General features: G+C 50.7%; 1 protein-coding gene across 2 annotated transcripts in view; it reads right to left on the bottom strand.

Annotated features, from left to right (window-relative positions):
• Positions 1–18,449, bottom strand: part of cdh11 (cadherin 11, type 2, OB-cadherin (osteoblast)) — a 77,593-nt gene that overhangs the window by 34,004 nt on the left and 25,140 nt on the right. For both annotated transcript variants that reach the window (XM_030106436.1, XM_030106435.1), the window contains exon 2: positions 312–371. The gene's annotated coding sequence lies outside the window, so the exon portion shown is untranslated. The remainder of the gene's footprint in view (positions 1–311; positions 372–18,449) is intronic.

Raw genomic sequence — 18,449 nt, 5'->3', positions numbered from 1 at the left:
AGGAAAACGCTTAGCATGGAGATGCAGGGCGCGATATGGTGACTTTGGGACGTGCGCCCAAAGGGCGCGGCGCATTGTGAGCCAGGTTTTCAGGCGTCAGAAGCAGATTTGCAGGAATTTATCACAAGGCCTGTTTAACAACGCCGCTGTCGGCAAAAACACCGGCTGAACAATCTGGAATAATGTTCCATTAAGCATGAAGGGCAGAGATCATTACTGAAACAGACAAAGGCGAAACATGGGGATGTCTCCACCCGGATACAGCCGGTATCGGTATCGGCGCGTCCCTATAAGAATGAATGAAGACGTACCTTTAGCTCATCACTGGGGATGTGGGAAGCTTTAATTCCTGCCCGGCGACACAGATCTGCCTGAAAGAAGGAGGACAGAGATGGGCATTAATCATGTAAGAATCTTCATTATTGAGGCGCTTCAAAGGCGCTAAACATTATGTATCTGAGATGGAATTAGATCTGGCGTTGCTCCTGTAATCACTCAGCAGAGACGGAAACAGGTGAGATGTCGGGATATTTATAACAAAATAACGTTTGGGGGAGGAAAGAAGCAACGCTGAGTGAGGACTGAGATACAAAACAAGCATCACTCAAAATAGTCTCCTATGCAAATTTCCAGCGTTTTCTTCTTCACAAACAAACCTCCCGTAACCTCTAAACACACATAAAGCTGTCAGACGGAAATCTGAGGGCTGATAATAAATTTCCAAGGGGGGCGGAGGAGGAAATGTTTCCAGCCCACTAAATAACTACATCGACAAAGACGGCGCGCTGACAGCGTTCCAGCAGAGATACTGCAGAGATCTGAGATCTGCAGGGCGGCGTGCGCATCGCGCCGCCTCCGCAAATTTACTGCCTTCTGCTCCCTTCTATCAGGAACAGCTGTTCTGGATCCGCGAGGCTGCAGCCAGTGGAGACATCAGCCGAGGACGCTCGGTGAATGGCGAGGCGCGGCGCGGCGTCCGCGGCCGGGCCAACAAGCACAATCCGTCAGGCCAAAACGGCTGCATTCAGAGCAGCAAACAGCTGGAAACCAGGAGAACCCGAAATGTAGACGTGAAACTTTGGGCTCGATTTAAACACAGATCAGACTGAAACAGACGACAGGCTGACAGCGAGGCAGTTAGCACGGCAGGAAGCTAGCATCACTGTCAGCTGGAAAACCACCAGGTCCAGGAGGATGTGGGCGATACGCGCCGAGCGTCTCCAGGAAGTTCCAGTTTCACTCGTTTCCATGGAGACGGGGCCGAGTGTTTACACAGCGACGGGGCTTGGAGTCTCTGCAAACAGCTCCTAAAGGTGGAACCTGGAGAAAAGTCCCTCAACATGCAATGAAACGTTTCTGTTTTCACTTGGAAGCGTTGCCGTGTGAACGGGACTTTTGTTATTCTAAATTCCAAGAAAGCGCAGCCTTCAGACGAGGACGTCTGAAACGGTCAAACAGAAATGCCAGAGCCGCCGGGGCTGTGTGGCGGTTTTCCTGCCTCGGTCTTTTCACCACGTCGCTGAAACACGCAGGATTTCTGAAACATGGCGGTCTGATCGGAGCGCTCCTGCCTCACCGTCAGGAAGCCCTGGTTCGATCCCAGGCTCGGGCCTTTCCGTGTAAACGTCTGCATGTTCTCCCTGAGCATGTTGGCTTTCTGGCTTCCTGTTCAGACTGGCGGGCAGGGGTTTGGATAAGCCCCGCCTCCTCCTGACCGGGCAGGGCAGACGGATGGAGCCGCTCGAATACCTCCTCTTCATCTTTATTGATCCTGAATATTCAGATATTGAACCGCAGCAGTCTGCTGTCGTGCTCGCTGGGATTCCTCCTTATTTAAAGTACTTTTATGGCAGAAAGCCGCCCAGCTGGAGATCAGAGCTGCCCTCCACACCGATATCCAGAAAAAAAAACACTTAAGCATCTATTCCCCGATCGCCCGAGGTTCTGTGCAGGACACGCTCTCGCCGCCTCCGTCTTTAACTACCGCTGAGCAGCCCTTGAGCAAGCCATTTAACCCCGCGTGCTCCCAGCGGAGCGGCGCCGGGCCTCCGGTGGAGCCGGGGTGACGGCGGCAACGGAAATCTGCCGTTTGAGCTTTTATTGAATAAAAGCAGCCGGAGAATGAGCTTCCTCCTGTCGAGTAATGACGTGGGAGTGCTGGCGCCCGAGAAGAGAGATTAGCAGAACACTGCCAGGGAGATTTTCTGCCGCGGCGCTACGAGAGCTTCAAATCAAGACGCCAAAAAAAGAAAGAAGAAAAAAATCTCCTTTATCTTCAGAGCCGCATCTCTTTTATCCACTTCCTCACAACATGGAGCCAAACCAGCAACCAGGAGGGTCAACTTCCAGGTGAAAACGACATCTTCCTCCTCCAAACTCAGATTATAGAGCATCTTCTTCCTCTAAACTCAGATTATAGAGCATCTTCCTCCTCTACACTCAGATTATAGAGCATCTTCTTCCTCTAACATCAGATTATAGAGCATCTTCCTCCTCTAAACTCAGATTATAGAGCATCTTCCTCCTCTAAAGTCAGATTATAGAGCATCTTCTTCCTCTAAACTAAGATTATAGAGCATCTTCCTCCTCTAAACTCAGATTATAGAGCATCTTCCTCCTCTACACTCAGATTATAGAGCATCTTCCTCCTCTAAACTCAGATTATAGAGCATCTTCCTCCTCTAAACTCAGATTATAGAGCATCTTCTTCCTCTACACTCAGATTATAGAGCATCTTCCTCCTCTAAACTCAGATTATAGAGCATCTTCCTCCTCTAACTCAGATTTAGAGCATCTTCCTCCTCTAACATCAGATTATAGAGCATCTTCCTCCTCTCGCATATTAGAGCATCTTCCTCCTCTACACTCAGATTTAGAGCATCTTCTCCTCTAAACTCAGATTACAGATCTTCTCCTCTAAATCTGATTTAGAGCATCTTCCTCCTCTACACTTATAGAGCATCTTCTTCCCTAACATCAGATTATAGAGCATCTTCCTCCTCTAAACTCAGATTATGAGCATCTTCCTCCTCTAACTCAGATTTATAGAGCATCTTCTCCTCTAACTCAGATTATAGAGCATCTCCTCCTCTCTCATCAGACTAGAGCATCTTCCTCCTCTAAACTCAGATTATAGAGCATCTTCCTCCTCTAACTCGATGTTAGAGATCTCCTCCTAATCGATTATAGAGCATCTTCTTCCTCTACACAGATTATAGAGCATCTTCCTCCTCTCGCATCAGATATAGAGCATCTTCCTCCTCTAAACTCAGATTATAGAGCATCTTCCTCCTCTAAACTCAGATTACAGAGCATCTTCTCTCTCGCATCAGACTATAGAGCATCTTCCTCCTCTAACCATTATAGAGCATCTTCCTCCTCTAACTCAGATTATAGAGCATCTTCCTCCTCTAACCTCAGATTATAGAGCATCTTCCTCCTCTAAACTCAGATTATAGAGCATCTTCTCCTCTACACTCAGATTATAGAGCATCTTCTCCTCTCCATCAGATTATAGAGCATCTTTCCTCTAAACTCAGATTATAGAGCATCTTCCTCCTCTAACTCAGATTAGAGCATCTTCTTCCTCTCATCCTTATAGAGCATCTTCCTCCTCTCGCATCAGTATAGAGCGTCTTCCTCTCTAAACTCAGATTATAGAGCATCTTCCTCCTCTAACTCTGATGTTAGAGGAAGAAGATGCTCTATAATCTGATTAGAGCATCTTCTTCCTCTAACATCAGATTATAGAGCATCTTCCTCCTCTCGCATCAGACTATAGAGCATCTTCCCCTAAACTCAGATTACAGAGCGTCTTCCTCCTCTCGCATCAGACTATAGAGCATCTTCTCCTCTAAACTCAGGTTATAGAGCGTCTTCCTCCTCTAAACTCAGATTATAGAGCATCTTCCTCCTCTAACCTCAGATATAAGCATCTTCCTCCTCTAAACTCAGATTATAGAGCATCTTCCTCCAGCCTCTATATCCTATAAACTCTGTATTTAGCAGATATTTTCAGCAGCTGTCCTGAAGAGGTCGTATCAGGATACGAACCGACATGAATTCTGACTTAGTGATGGGATTTAATCGTGTTTTTTTTTCCTGCATAGTTGTGAACATGCCAACCTCAAGCGAGCAGACACACACCAATACGTGCACACACACTCGTCATGTGCAGATGCAACAGACGGCTTGAGATCCCGCCACCGCTGTTGTCTGTCATTAGCTAAAAAGCCCAGAGCTGGAGCCAGACCAGAATAATTATTCCTGATTACAGTCTTCTAGCTGAGCTCCAGCCAAAACACATTACGCTCCCAGATTAAAATCTGGTGCTGTCATGCTTTCTAAATGGAGATGCTGGGATTTATTCCATGATAGCTTCCCATTCCCGGCAACTGCGGCTAAAAGAGGGAACTTCCCAGCCGAAACGAATGCAGGGTTTGAAGTTAGACACAGGCACAGTGGAGCAGTGGTTTGCACTCCTTCTCACAGTGAGAAGACCCTGGTTTGAGTCCGGGCTCACAGTCACACAGGGGCATTTCTTCTTCCAACTGGACGGGATTTGGACCTGATCTGCCGCTCTACAACCGAATCCAGAAACAAACACCGACAACGAAAAGACGGCGTTTCCTCGTCTGAAAACAGGCGGAAACCTGCCGATCGGAGCCCAGGCGTCTCTGCACAGCAGTGGAGCTTTACTGAAGCAGGGTGCTCAACCTGTGGCTCTGCAGCTGCTCCGGAGCGGCTCCATCAAGCTCTCACAGGAGGCCACGTCGACAAACATCCAGTTTATCTCTGAGTACTCGACATGTTTTAATCTCCAGGCTCGAAAACGCTAAAAAAGGAAAATCACAATAACTGGAGCTGATGGGAACTGATGAAGCAGCTCGAACTACAAAAAAAAAAACTAAATAAAAAAAATAAAATAAATTGAATAATGGTCAAAATAAAATGATTAAAATTGTGAGTTCAGCTATTTCCAAAACGGATTTTAAAAAATGAAAAGAAAAACAAGAAATCCTCTTAAATGGCTTCAGAAGCTGAAAATGTGATCAAATATGTGAACTGTCACGGTGACACTTTCTGATCAACAGGCAGCCATGTCGGCGCTCGTCGGGTGGGAGGACGAGGGGACGAGGGGACGAGGGGGGACGGGGACGGGGGGGACGCGATCACGTGGCGGACGTGGGCGTGAAGACGGCCTGTAACTGTGAGCGTGTGCTGGAGAGTCCGATGGCGTCAGGCGACTGCGGTGAAATGATGCAAGCAGAACGCGATAGCACTCCGAGGATCAGCACCGTGGGCCCAGCTGCACACCAACACACACACACACACACACACCACACACACAACACACACACAACCACACACACCACACACACATATACCACACAGGCACATATTGGCTGGCAGGGCCTGCTGGAGCCCAGCTGCGCCTGTATTATCCCTCCACCGGTATGCGCTCGCAGGTGGTTCTCAGGCGCGCACACACACACACAGCCTCATCTCCTTCTTCAGCACTCACACATGCATGAATTTTAAAATCTCTCAATCTGAATCTCTGACGTTTTACCTTCCCTCTCAGGTCGGCAGCTCTTCCCTCTCCAACCCCGATGAGGAAGGCTGGATGCTTCATCGTGACAAACAAACAGCGTTTTATTTAAAAGGATTCAGTCAGTGACGATGATGATGATGATGATGATGAAGGAAAATCAACCTCTTTTCGGTTCAGGCACCAGTTTCGTCCTGAGTGGACCAGATACAACAAAAACCAAACCGTTGCCACAGAAACTGACTCCAGTTCGAACATGAAGCCAGTTTTACTGAAACCTGCTGGAAAACCAGAGAAACGTCCTGAAACGTCTCCTGCAGCTGTTGCATTCTGGGTGATTTTCCAAACGCCTCCTGTTAGCATGGCTCTGAGGCTAGTTTGACAGCAGGTAGCTAGCTTGATAGCATTTTGCTAGTTGGATAGCTGGTAGCTAGCTTGATGGTAGGTAGCTCGCTTGATAGCATTTTGATAGTTAGATAGCAGGTAGCTAGCTGGATAGCAGCTAACTAGTTTGATAGCAGTTAGCTAGTTTGATAGCAGCTAGCTAGCTGGATAGCAGGTAGCTGGTTGGATAGCAGTTAGCTCGTTTAATAGCAGGTAGCTAGCTGGATAGCAGGTAGCTAGCTGGGCAGCAGGTTGCTGGTTTGATACCATTTTGCTAGTTGGATAGCAGGTAGCTAGTTTGATAGCAGGTAGCTAGCTGGATAGCAGGTAGCTAGCTGGGCAGCAGGTTGCTGGTTTGATACCATTTTGCTAGTTGGATAGCAGGTAGCTAGTTTGATAGCAGGTAGCTAGCTGGATAGCAGGTAGCTAGCTTGATAGCAGGTAGCTGGCTTGCCTTACAGCGCCATGATTTCTCCAGAACGGGGAACGTTGACCTCCTGACCTCAGGCGTTGTGTCGCCGGGCCTCAGCTCTCCTGAACGCTTCAGATCGAGCTGCTGAACCTCAAACTACGATAAAATAACTTTATTCTTCTGTCAAAATATGCTTGAAAAAAGTCACTTTCACGGAAGAAAAAAGATCGATCGGTGTTTTCTCCGTCACTTCGCTGTGCTTTTACCGGTAAATGTGTGTATTTTACCAGCATGTGATTCACACACCAACTCCCATGGATGAGGATGAGGAGGAGGAGGAAGAGGGAGCCGAGCCGCCGCCGACCGTCTGAATGCGGCCGCAGCCGTGAAATAACCTCCCACCGTGTTTTAAACCGCTCACTTATTTTTGGCCTACTCCGTCTCCCTTTCATGTGTTTTGTCTCCGGGCGAAGCTTCAGCGTCCTCCTCTTCCTCCTCCTCCTCCTCCTCCTCCTCCTCCTCCTCCACTCCTCTCACCTCTTCTGACTCACCGCCGAGTCAAAAATAAAACTCAGGCCATGCAGGTGCAAACGGCACGCCGCCGTTTTACCGGAGACTGGCAGGGAGCAGGAGCAACGCTTGATTCTTGGCAAGTTGCAAGAATCAAACGTCTGCAGACGTCCAGCGTCTGTCCAGACGTCCGGCGTCTGTCCAGCGCCCGTCCAGCGCCTGCTGCAGACGTCCAGCGTCTGTCCAGACGTCCGGCGTCTGTCCAGCGCCCGTCCAGCGCCTGCTGCAGACGTTCAGACGTCCGGCGCTGTCTGGATTTTCACAGCCGTGTTTCTCATCATCACCCAACCAGGTTTCACCCGATGGAAATTCCCAGCAACAGAAATGTGTGTGTGAGGTTCCGGCGTTGTAATTTGTGTCCTGGCAGAGCTGAGCGTGGAGAGGAGGAGATTTAACATCCAGATACCCAGAGAGCAAAATGTATTTACGCAGCGCCGTTCAGATAAAGATCCCGGAGTGTTTTACGTCCACAGGAGCAGATAAAAACATCAGGGTGTGAGTAAAACTGGTTTACACCACGACTCCGCCGCGAGACTGGAAACACAACTTCATTAAAAAGTGCTCCGACTCCCGTTTCCATAGAAACGGGGGAAAAAACACAGCTTTTCTGAAACTCTGCTCCGGCCGTGGCGTTCGGGACCAGGAGCAAACGGCTGTTCTGCACGTGCTCAGTGGATCAGTGACCGGCAGAACAACGTCTCTGCCGACTGAAGTTCAGCTTCGCCGAAGCCACATCTGCACAGGGAGAACATGCAGTCTGCACACAGCCGCTCAGTCGGTCCGTCAGAACCACAGAATCTTCCAAACCGTCCCTGCTGTCAGTGAACGGAAAGTCAGTTCTCACACTCTTCAGACAGTTTGGAGTTTCCTGTAGTCATTTGTTTCCTCCACGGTTGGAGGAAGTCGGGTCGATCAGAGAGAAACGAGAGTGTCAACGCCTGCACAGGGAGAACATGCAAACTCCACCCTGACACTTGAAGCACCACCATCCAGTACCAGCAGCCTTCCTCCTGAGTCCAGTTTATGAACTCTGACGAAGCTGAACACACACACACACACACACACACACACAGCGTGCGGCCGAGAGACGGGATATATCGCTGTTGACATGTTGACTCAGAGACGGAGAGAAACGAGCTCGACAGCGAGGGGGGGGGGATAAGGAGGCAGGAGGGGAGATGATGGAGGAGGAGGAGGAGGAGGAGGAGGAGGAGGAGGAAGTCAATCTGCTCTTTACATATTCAGTTCTGCTCCACTGGCTCGCTGGAGCACGTACGTGCACGCCCCGCCGATGATTTTCATTTCGATAGTGTGTTATTGTATGACACGCTCTCTTACTCACACACAGAGTTCAGCCACACACACACACACACACACACACACACACACACACACAAGCGCTGCATGAATCTCTAATGATCTCTCGCTGCTGCATGTGTCACGGCTCGGCGGCGTGACGCTTCTCTTTAAAGTCTGTTTATAGCGACCGGAGCGGCGTCTCTGCGCTCCGGCAGCATGAATTATACATCCAGCGGCGGTTTAACCCCTCGCAGGCCGGACTCACACCCGGGTTTAACCCCTCGCAGGCCGGACTCACACCCGGGTTTAACCCCTCGCAGGCCGGACTCACACCCGGGCCTCGCTTTACCTCCCGCTTCCCTCTCTGTCCGCCGGTTTTAAATGTTTCCAACATCCAGCCGGGCGGAGGACTTCCACCGCCGCGGTGCGTTCACTGTCCCCCATGACCGGAAATCACACGCATTAGAAAAACCACCTGACGTCGCGGAGCCGCACGTGTTCAGCAGGTGGAAGCAGTGGACAGCGTTCTCCTCTCAGAGGAACCCCAGTTCGGTTCCAGAGTGAGTTTTTATTTTCCTTCTGCACTAAACCACACAGACCAGAGGACTGAAGGCAGCGTTCTGCAGCCTTCAGGACCAGAAGAGACGTTTCAGTGACTTTCAGCCGAGTCCAGCTGTTCTGGGGCTGTGAAGGACATTTAACCTTTAAAATGAGGAAGTTTCACAAACAAAAACTAGATCTTATGATGCATTCATGAAGTTGAATTTGGCTGAATTTGATAAAATGTTCACTATTCTGAAGCCTATTTTATACCAGATTTCAACAGTTTTGCTCCTGTTTACAAGCATTTTTTGACAATTTTGAAATTGTCGTAGTTTTACGCATTCTACCTCGTCTTGAGCAGTTTTCATGCTTTTTTCCAAACATGAAATGTCTAGAATTCCTAAAATAAGAAGATAATAGGGGTGTACCAAAATTGTCAACTCACAAAACGATACGAAATACGAAACAGGACTCACGGTACAAAATAAAGATTAAGAGCTGGCTGAGGACCGCTCAGGTCCGTCCTCAGACCCTGATCCAGATCCAGATCCAGACCTCAGGCCTCTGGGGGCCTACAGGAATCTGTTGCTGCTGAACACACAAGAACTTCCAGAATGTTTCTGGATGTTTTGTCATGAATTCGCAGTTCTGTTGCAGCCGAGTGAGATCGGAGCGGTTCAATTCCCCGGAGCAAAGTAGAGTCCAGCGAGCCAAGCAGAACCAGAACCAGAACCACCCCCGCTCCTGGTGGCTGTCTGGACTCTGCTGCTGGATTATTCATGCACTGCATTGTGGGTGCTGGGATTCTGGCTCAGACGGGGCAGTGAGGCAGCAGATTTTCAGAAATAGCTCGTGACGTTTTCCCAAACAGACGAGTTTTCCTTCCTCCAGACGGCCGGACGGCCTCGCTGGCTGAACGCCGCTCAGCCGCCGCTCGTCCAGGGAGGATCTCTGATGGAGGGATGGAAACAGGCAGAAAAACCCTCAGTTCTGTCTGCTTCAGCTCAGCTGCTCTGGTTTCTACTGCAAGTCCTCTGATGGCGTTTACGCACTGTTTGCTTTCAGAAAAAGTCCACAAGACTTTAAAGTGGCGGGACCGTTTACACGAAAAGGTTCTGAAGTCACTGTCAGCTCAGACGAAAAAGGCAGAAACATTGAAAACTATGTCGTTTTTACATCGAGCCACATTTTAGTAGAAGAGCCCCGTTCAGCCCCGTTCCGCCCTGAGAGGGTCGACCCGCGAACATCCTGCCGCCGTAACCCTCAACAGGTCAGGAGGACGGAAAATATTTCCTCCAAATCAAACAACTACTGGAGAAAACGCCTCCAGCTTGAACATGAAGCTAATTTTCACAACACTACATCAGAGAAGCGTCTCCTGCTGCTGGTGCATTCTGGGAGTTTTTCCAAACTCCCTCTGACAGCAGGGCACTCAGGCTAGCGTTATATCGATCTGGTAGCTAGCTTGATGGCAGCTAGCTAGTTTGGTAGCAGCTAGGTAGCCTGATAGCAGGTAGCTAGCTTGATAGGAAGTAGCTAGCTGATAGCAGAGAACCAGTTTATTAGCAGTGAGCTAGCTTGATAGCGGGTAGCTAGCTTGATAGCAGGCGTCCATCTGTCATGTATGTTGACCATTTTGGAGACATTTCTTAAAAGCAGCAGACACACTGAGACGTTCGCTTCGAGATTTTTCGGTGGTTTGTCCAGATTGGAGCCTCTTGCGGGTCGGTTCTGGTCCGCGGGCCTTATGTTTGACACCACTGATTTACAGTGACAAGTTAATCGGTGGAAAACGAACAGGTCCAATGTAAGCTGGTTGACCTCCAGAGGCACACGGCGCCCCCTGTCTGCCAGACTTTAAACCGCTGCTCTGTTCTTCCTGCCAGCAGGAGGCGCCGCCGCTCTTCACTCCCCGCCTCGTCGCCGCCGTCGGTGCGAACACAGGCGGCCGTTGTGCCGCCGGCTCATTAGCGAGTCCGGTCAGGGCCGCGGACGCCGCCGCGCTCAGCCGGCCGCCGGCGCCCGGTCCCGGCGCCGCCGGCCGCCTTCAGGCGGCGGGAAGAGCGAGGACGACGGGAAACAAAGAGCAGGAAGGAATCCATGAGGCTGGATGAACCCTGATGAATGGATTAGCAGCAGATGACATTTCCATCGCCGCCTCATCGATCACCTGCGCCACACTTTAATGCTGTGTGTGTGTGTGTGTGTGTGTGTGTGTGTGCAGTCAGGAGAGGACATGCGGGGCCATATTGGCGCTTTGCGCAGACTGAATCGTGTGGAAGCTGCAGTGAGCTTCGGGTTTTTGCAGCAAGTTTTTGTCGCCGTCGTCACCTTCAGTCTCCGCCCACCACTTCCTGTTCAGCGATCAGTAACGCCGAGGGAGCGAGAGAGGAGCCCGAGTCGCTGAACGCAGTGGGATCATTAGAAACACAAGAAAACTGCGCCGCTGTCAGCTGAGTGGACGATCTGACAGTCGAACAGAAACCGCCGAATTCACCGCTCAACACGGGATCTTTCACACGGCGGATCAGACGGCAGAACATCAAGAAAGCATCAAACACCAGAAAATCTCTGCAGCGGCTCGCAGGCTGCCCGGGTCGATCCGGAGAGCCGGGGCCGGCAGCTCTAGTGTCTGATAAACAACGTGAAGCGAGGAGCCAGCGGCCCGGTCAGAGCTGTGTGTGTGTGTGTGTGTGTGTGTGTGTGTGTGTGTGTGTGTGTGTGTGTGGTGTGTGTCTCTTGGTATGCAGCGCCGCTCTCTCGCAGCTCAGGCTCTCTTATCTAAATCTCCATTCAGAGAGAGAGAGAGCCGGGGCGAGTCAGGATGGATAATGCAGGTCACTCTCCAATGACAACTCTAAAAGGCATCTGGGGAGGGGGGGGTGGGGGGTGGGGGGGGGGGGGGTGGGGGGAGCGGGGGGGGGGGGGGGGGCGGCGGCGCTTTATGGATTTCTGCTCTGGAGCTGGAGAACCATGGGAAACATGCAGACTGAATAAGCAGCTCGGTGTGAGAGCGATGGTGACGCCGCTAACGGCGTCTCTGCCGTTTAGTTTAGGATCCTCTGAAAGCCGGAGGCGTCGATAGATTATAGAGCATCTTCCTCCTCTAGCATCCAGATTAAAGAGCAACTTCCTCCTCTAGCATCCAGATTAAAGAGCAACTTCCTCCTCTAGCATCCAGATTATAGAGCATCTTCCCTCCTCTGACATCAGATTATAGAGCATCTTCCTCCTCTAACATCCAGATTAAAGAGCATCTTCCTCCTCTGACATCAGATTATAGAGCATCTTCCTCCTCTAACATCCAGATTAAAGAGCATCTTCCTCCTCTGACATCAGATTATAGAGCATCTTCCTCCTCTAACACCAGATTATAGAGCATCTTCCTCCTCTAGGATCCAGATTATAGAGCATCTTCCTCCTCTAACGTCCAGATTATAGAGCATCTTCCTCCTCTAGCATCCAGATTATAGAGCATCTTCCTCCTCTAGGATCCAGATCATAGAGCATCTTCCTCCTCTAACGTCCAGATTATAGAGCATCTTCCTCCTCTAGCATCCAGATTATAGAGCATCTTCCTCCTCTAGGATCCAGATCATAGAGCATCTTCCTCCTCTAACATCCAGATTAAAGAGCATCTTCCTCCTCTGACATCAGATTATAGAGCATCTTCCTCCTCTAACGTCCAGATTGAAGAGCATCTTCCTCCTCTAACACCAGATTATAGAGCATCTTCCTCCTCTAGGATCCAGATTATAGAGCGTCTTCCTCCTGTAGCATGAGATTATTACAGTTTGTACTTGTATTGTGCAGACTGATATTTTTCTACCTGTGATTCACTGATTGGCGGCAGGACTCGGTACAGGAACAACCCGTCCTGCCTGGACGGCGGTCTGCGGTGCCGCCCGCTCCACTGAGCTGCTGGTAGGGCTGGGCGGTAATAAGGTAATCAGGTATACCGGCGGCGTCTTTCAAAAGCAACGGTATCAGTTTCAATACCGTCACTGAAAAAAATGGCAGTGCACTTATATAGAAGATAAGGATTAAATATAAAATATCATTTATTCGATGCCTAAAAATGATTCTTCGTCCAGCAGCTCTTATATGTGGCTGAATTTTCAGTTTTACTTCCACAGGAGTTTAATTTTGGAGACTTTTGATGAAGTTTATGAGCATGACGTCATCACGTGAGAGAGCGAGAGAAAGATGGCGAGTCGCGCACCGAGTGACCAGGACTGCAGCGGACCGGCAGTATTTGGGTTCCGAGCTAACGAGAAGAGAGAGCGGTGTGCTGACGAGGCAGTCTGTAAATTGTGCAATACGAAGGTGATTGAGTTTAATTGATGTGTGCCGGCGCATTCTGCTCAGAAACTGATCTGGATGGTTATGTTAATTGTTTGACTGTTGTATTTAAAGCTTTTTAGAAGCTGCTCTTTTTTGTTATTCAAAGTTGTTCAGGTTGTGATTTTAATTTAATTGTTGTGTGCCGGTGCATTCTGCGCAGAAACTGATCTGGATGGTTGTGTTAATTGTTTGTTGTATTTAGACTTTTTAAGCTGCTGCTAATAAAAGTTGTTAATATTTATCACATGATGTTGTTGTTGTTTCATTATCAGTGTTTGGTTTTCAGTTTCTGAGCGGTGTAGGGACCAGCCAGCAGTCTGGTGACGCTGTCTGAGCCTTGAGTTATATTTTTTTAATTATTCACGGTGATACCGGATACCGGGGTAGAACGTGGAGACGGTATGATGGTATCAAAATCTGGAAACCGCCCAACCCTCGCCACTGGTTTCCTGCCGTCGGCCTTCATTTCCTCTCGAAGCAGCCGGACTGTTCACGTTCTGCTCCGTGAGACGCTCCCGCGTCGGAGACGGGAGTTTTTGTGTCCAGTGATCTTCCAGGAATAGCGGCGTTGTGCAGCGTGAAAGGAAACGCGAGTTCAGGTGTGTGGGCCGGCGTTGGACGCCGTCCAGCGTCGGTCCGCCTCCGACTGGAGGTACGAGCAGCAGCAGCCAAACGCAGCGAGTCCAGCGGCAGACGCTGATCCTCTGAACCAGGACCCGGGGCTTCGTGGCCCGGAAGGTACACACACACACACACACACACACACACACGCTCAGTCTTGTATTTCTATCCTTGTGGGGACCGTCCATTGACTCCCATTCATGTCTAGCCCCTAACCCTGACCCTTACCCTAACCCTAACCCACACCACAACACAGCCTAACCCTAAAGAAATGTTTTTGCACTTTTACTTTTTTCAGTAACAACAACATGGTCAAGAAAACACTGTTTCTCCTACTTAGGACCGGAAAAAGGTCCCCACAAGGCACGTCGTTCCACGTTTTGCTATCCTTGTGGGGACATTTGGCCCCAACAAGGATAGAAATACAAGAACACTCACACACACACACACACACACACACACACACACACACACACATACACCGTCCTACTGGCTCCTTGTGCCTCTGTCCACCACAGAGCTGCTCAGAATTATTCGTGACTTTTGGTTCTAAAGGGATTCAAAAAAACGGTTCAAGTAAAATTTGGAAAAGTCACTAAAACCATGGAAAATGGGATGAAAAGCTCTGCCTCCCCCCCCTCGCCGTCCCCCTCCTCGCCGCCCCCCCCCCCCCCCCCCCCCCCTTTCGCCGTTCCCCCCCTCGCCGCTCTGAAGCTCTCTGGATCGATCTGCAGCCCGTCGCAGCGGCCTCCACATCGCTGTTTAACCTACATGTTTTATATTTAGCTGCTGCTCCTCCTCCTCCTGAGCAGTTTGCCCCCCCCCCCCCCCCCCCCCCCCCCCCCCCCCCGTTCCTCCCCCCTCGCCGCCTCACTCCGGTCCTCCTGCTGCTGTCGGGTCTGCTGGTTCCAGCTGGACTCGGCGCTGCTGTCGGATAGATGAACGTTAAAAGCCGATTGAGTTTCCCTGCTGCGTCACACAGGTAATACGATGTGTGTGTGTGTGTGTGTGTGTGTGTGTGTGTGTGTGTGTGTGTGTGTGAGAGCTGTATGAAATGCGATGCGTCTTTTAATTTAGGAAAGGAGACACAGTCAGCAGGTAGAGGTTATGACCTCTGCTGGAGGACAGGCTCCTGCCGGAGAACAGGCTCCTACCCAGACCACCAGACCACCAGACCCAGACCCAGACCAGACCACCAGACCCAGACCCAGACCCAGACCCAGACCACCAGACCCAGACCCAGACCACCAGACCCAGACCCAGACCAGCACCTGGAGAAGGTGCTGCTCATTCAGTTTTTCAGTTTCTGTCCACGTCATCGTCGTTGGAATTCACACTGATTCTTGTCTTTGAGTTTTCTCTGCTGCTGTTCCCCTCGGAGCGGCTGAGACTTTCACAATAAAAGTCCTCTTTTCCGAGGGGCCTCCTGCCCTCGGTAATGAGTTGGAGAGCGGCGGCGGTAGCCGCACCAATGAGTTTTGCGTTTGGAAAATTAAGGTCGTGGTATTAATTCGACTCTTGACTGCAGCCGGGACGGAGAAACGGAATATCTCTTCTTCTTCTTCTTGTCCACATTAAATTTTTTGCAGTTTTCAATACCCCCGTCACTTTCATCCTCCCCAACTATCATCGGACGTGTTTTAGAAAGTGGCAGAAGGTTCGTCCGTTCCAGATCACGAAAACTTCTGATCTGGAAGCTCCTGGTCCAGAAGATTTTTCTCCAGGCAGAGGAGAGGCCAGCCTCAGGTCTGGAACTCCTGCGTTCAGCGCTGTTAGCGTGCTAGCATCCGTTAGCGACTCGTCTGCTGCCACAAACAAACAAACATTTACGAACATCAACACACAGATACGTACAGAGGACTGGCACCGCTGAGTCCCGGGACCGGGTTCTGGTCCCGTATCGGTCCAGATGTGAACGTCGCTCATCTCTACAAACTACAAACCGCACAGTCATCCTGCTAACAGCGCCGGTTAGCGGTAGCTGTTAGCCCGGCATGCTAACTGCAGCAGCGTTTCTGCCATGTCCGCGTAGACGCGAAGCTTTTCCTGAACGGGAACGAGTTTTCCCCCGGAACGCTGTCGTGTGGACGGGGACACGACTCCGAGCCAGACCCGGTCCTCGCTGAGCGAAGCAGCGGCACACGAGGAGACGGATTCAGTGTTTGGACTGAATCCGTCCAGCTGGGAGGACAAGCGTCCGTCCAGCTCGTCCTCACGTCCCCGTCCTCACCCGGTCCAAAGAAAAGCATCTCATCAGTCCCCGAGCGCCTCGCTAAACCAACCTGGAGTGAGGATTTGATGACAACTACACACACACACACACACACACACACACACACACACACACACACACACACACACATTAGGGCGGCACTATAAATGGTTTATGTCACAATCTTCGTCAAACTAGCCCCCGTCCCCTCCCCCACCCATCACAGCATCTCACACACACACACACACACACACACACACACACACACACACACACGGAGTCCCTCCAGCATCAGCCATGGAATTGAAAAGCCACTTCAGAGAAATAATGGAGCGATGGCAGCCCTGCAGCGTTTCTCTGAGTGTGTGTGTGTGTGTGTGTGTGTGTGTGTGTGTGTGTGTGTGTGTGCGTTCATGCGTGTGTGCCTGTTAATATGTGAGGCTCAGTGTTGTTTCGCAGTGTGTTTCTGCTGCCAGTGCACGTGAGAAGCGTGCACTTCTGCTGTGTTGTGGCTGAGGAGTGTGAAATGGATCTGTGAGCGGCCGCCGTCCAACGCCTTGACATATTTACACATCTGTACCAGTCCATTTACACACCAGCTGTGTGTGTGTGTGTGTGTGTGTGTGTGTGTGTGTGTGTGTGTGTGTGTGTGTGTGTGTGTGTGTGTACAACAAGACACCAATCTTGGTCTTTTGAAGTACATCAGGAGGAAATGATTGGATGGAAGTCAAAGCTCTTTGTCCCAAAGTCAGTGAAATGGGTCTCAGTGTGGAGTGGAGGTGTGTGTTCAGGTTGGGGTGAGCCTCGTAAAGGTGTGTGTTCAGGTTGGGGTGAGCCTCGTAAAGGTGTGTGTTCAGGTTGGGGTGAGCCTCGTAAAGGTGTGTGTTCAGGTTGGGGTGAGCCTCGTAAAGGTGTGTGTTCAGGTTGGGGTGAGCCTCGTAAAGGTGTGTGTTCAGGTTGGGGTGAGCCTCGTAAAGGTGTGTGTTCAGGTTGGGGTGAGCCTCGTAAAGGTGTGTGTTCAGGCAGGGGTGAGCCTCGTAAAGGTGTGTGTTCAGGTTGGGGTGAGCCTCGTAAAGGTGTGTGTTCAGGCAGGGGTGAGCCTCGTAAAGGTGTGTGTTCAGGTTGGAGTGAGCCTCGTAAAGGTGTGTGTTCAGGTTGGGGTGAGCCTCGTAAAGGTGTGTGTTCAGGTTGCGGTGAGCCTCGTAAAGGTGTGTGTTCAGGTTGGGGTGAGCCTCGTAAAGGTGTGTGTTCAGGTTGCGGTGAGCCTTGTAAAGGTGTGTGTTCAGGTTGCGGTGAGCCTCGTAAAGGTGTGTGTTCAGGTAAGCCTTGTCTGAACAGTTCAGGAAGTCGTCAGGAGATGACAGGAAGTGGATGTGGCGTCCCTCTAAAGGGCCGCCGGGGGCTGAGTCACGGTCCGGACCTCGGTACGTTTATCGGTGAGGCAGCGCTCCACCGTGACGCCCGGGGACGGTTCCAGCAGTCAGTCTGGTGACGCTCTGGTCTGAAGTCAGGACGGCGTTTCCACAAAGTCGTTTTCACCCGTTTTCACGACGTTGGAACCCGAGCGTTTCATCTCGAGATCCTTTTTCAAAAAGCTGTTTGTTCATTGGCTCTGAGCGCCGTTGCCATGGAGATCAAACCCAGAAGCCTCGTGTTCGGGTGATTCCCAGAGAAAACAGATCTCCAATCGATGGGATTATCGGTGGAAGCAGGAAGCTGATTGGCCGGAGGGACGGTTCTGAAGCGCCGGGCTGCTCCAGGTCACGTCAGCCAGACCGACGCAACAAAACCAACATAAAGAGCTTAGGAGGGACGCAAAGAGGATTTCCTCTCAGCGCTCATTATTCGGGAGCGTCCTGCAGACGGACAGATGAAGAGACGGTGGCGGAGCGGCGGCCGTGGCGGCGCCGCTCCGGCTGACGAATGGCTCCGTCTGCCTGTCACGAGTCCTGCTCAGAGCGGTCCGAACCGGTCCGAGCTCGGTCTGAGCCGGTCCGAGCCGGGTCCAAGCCGGTCCGAACCGGGTCTGAGCCGGGTCCGAGCCGGTCCGAACCGGGTCTGAGCCGGTCCCAGGGCTTCCGGATCGGGTTGTCAAGTTCTTTCACGACGCTCAACTTGAGCTCAAGTGGGACGAAGACGTAAATCACTTCTCATGCAGAGACCTTTCTTATTCACACAAAGCCTGAAAAAAAAAAGGCTTTTTCAAGTGAAAATGGACCAATAGAAAGCTGAGTCGGTGTTCTGAGCCTTCATGACCAGAGGAGCCGTTCCCGTGACTTTCAGCCACCTGCAGCTGTTCTGGAGCCATAAAGAACATTCAGCCTTAACAAGGAGTCCAGTTCAACCTAAATTTTAACTTTGGAGCAAAAGTGTTAAAATCAAGGATTTGTTGTTGACAGTTTTGAAATGTTAGCAGTTTTAACCCTTTGACCTTCTTTTCAGCAGTTCGGCGTGTTTTGTTCAAACCATATTTATGTTGTTCTTTGATAAATTCCAGACATTTCCCGTTTCTT

The sequence above is a fragment of the Salarias fasciatus genome, chromosome 13, assembly GCF_902148845.1.
Source record: "Salarias fasciatus chromosome 13, fSalaFa1.1, whole genome shotgun sequence".
Lineage (NCBI taxonomy): Eukaryota > Metazoa > Chordata > Actinopteri > Blenniiformes > Blenniidae > Salarias > Salarias fasciatus.
This window is presented reverse-complemented; position numbering and strand designations above follow the sequence as displayed.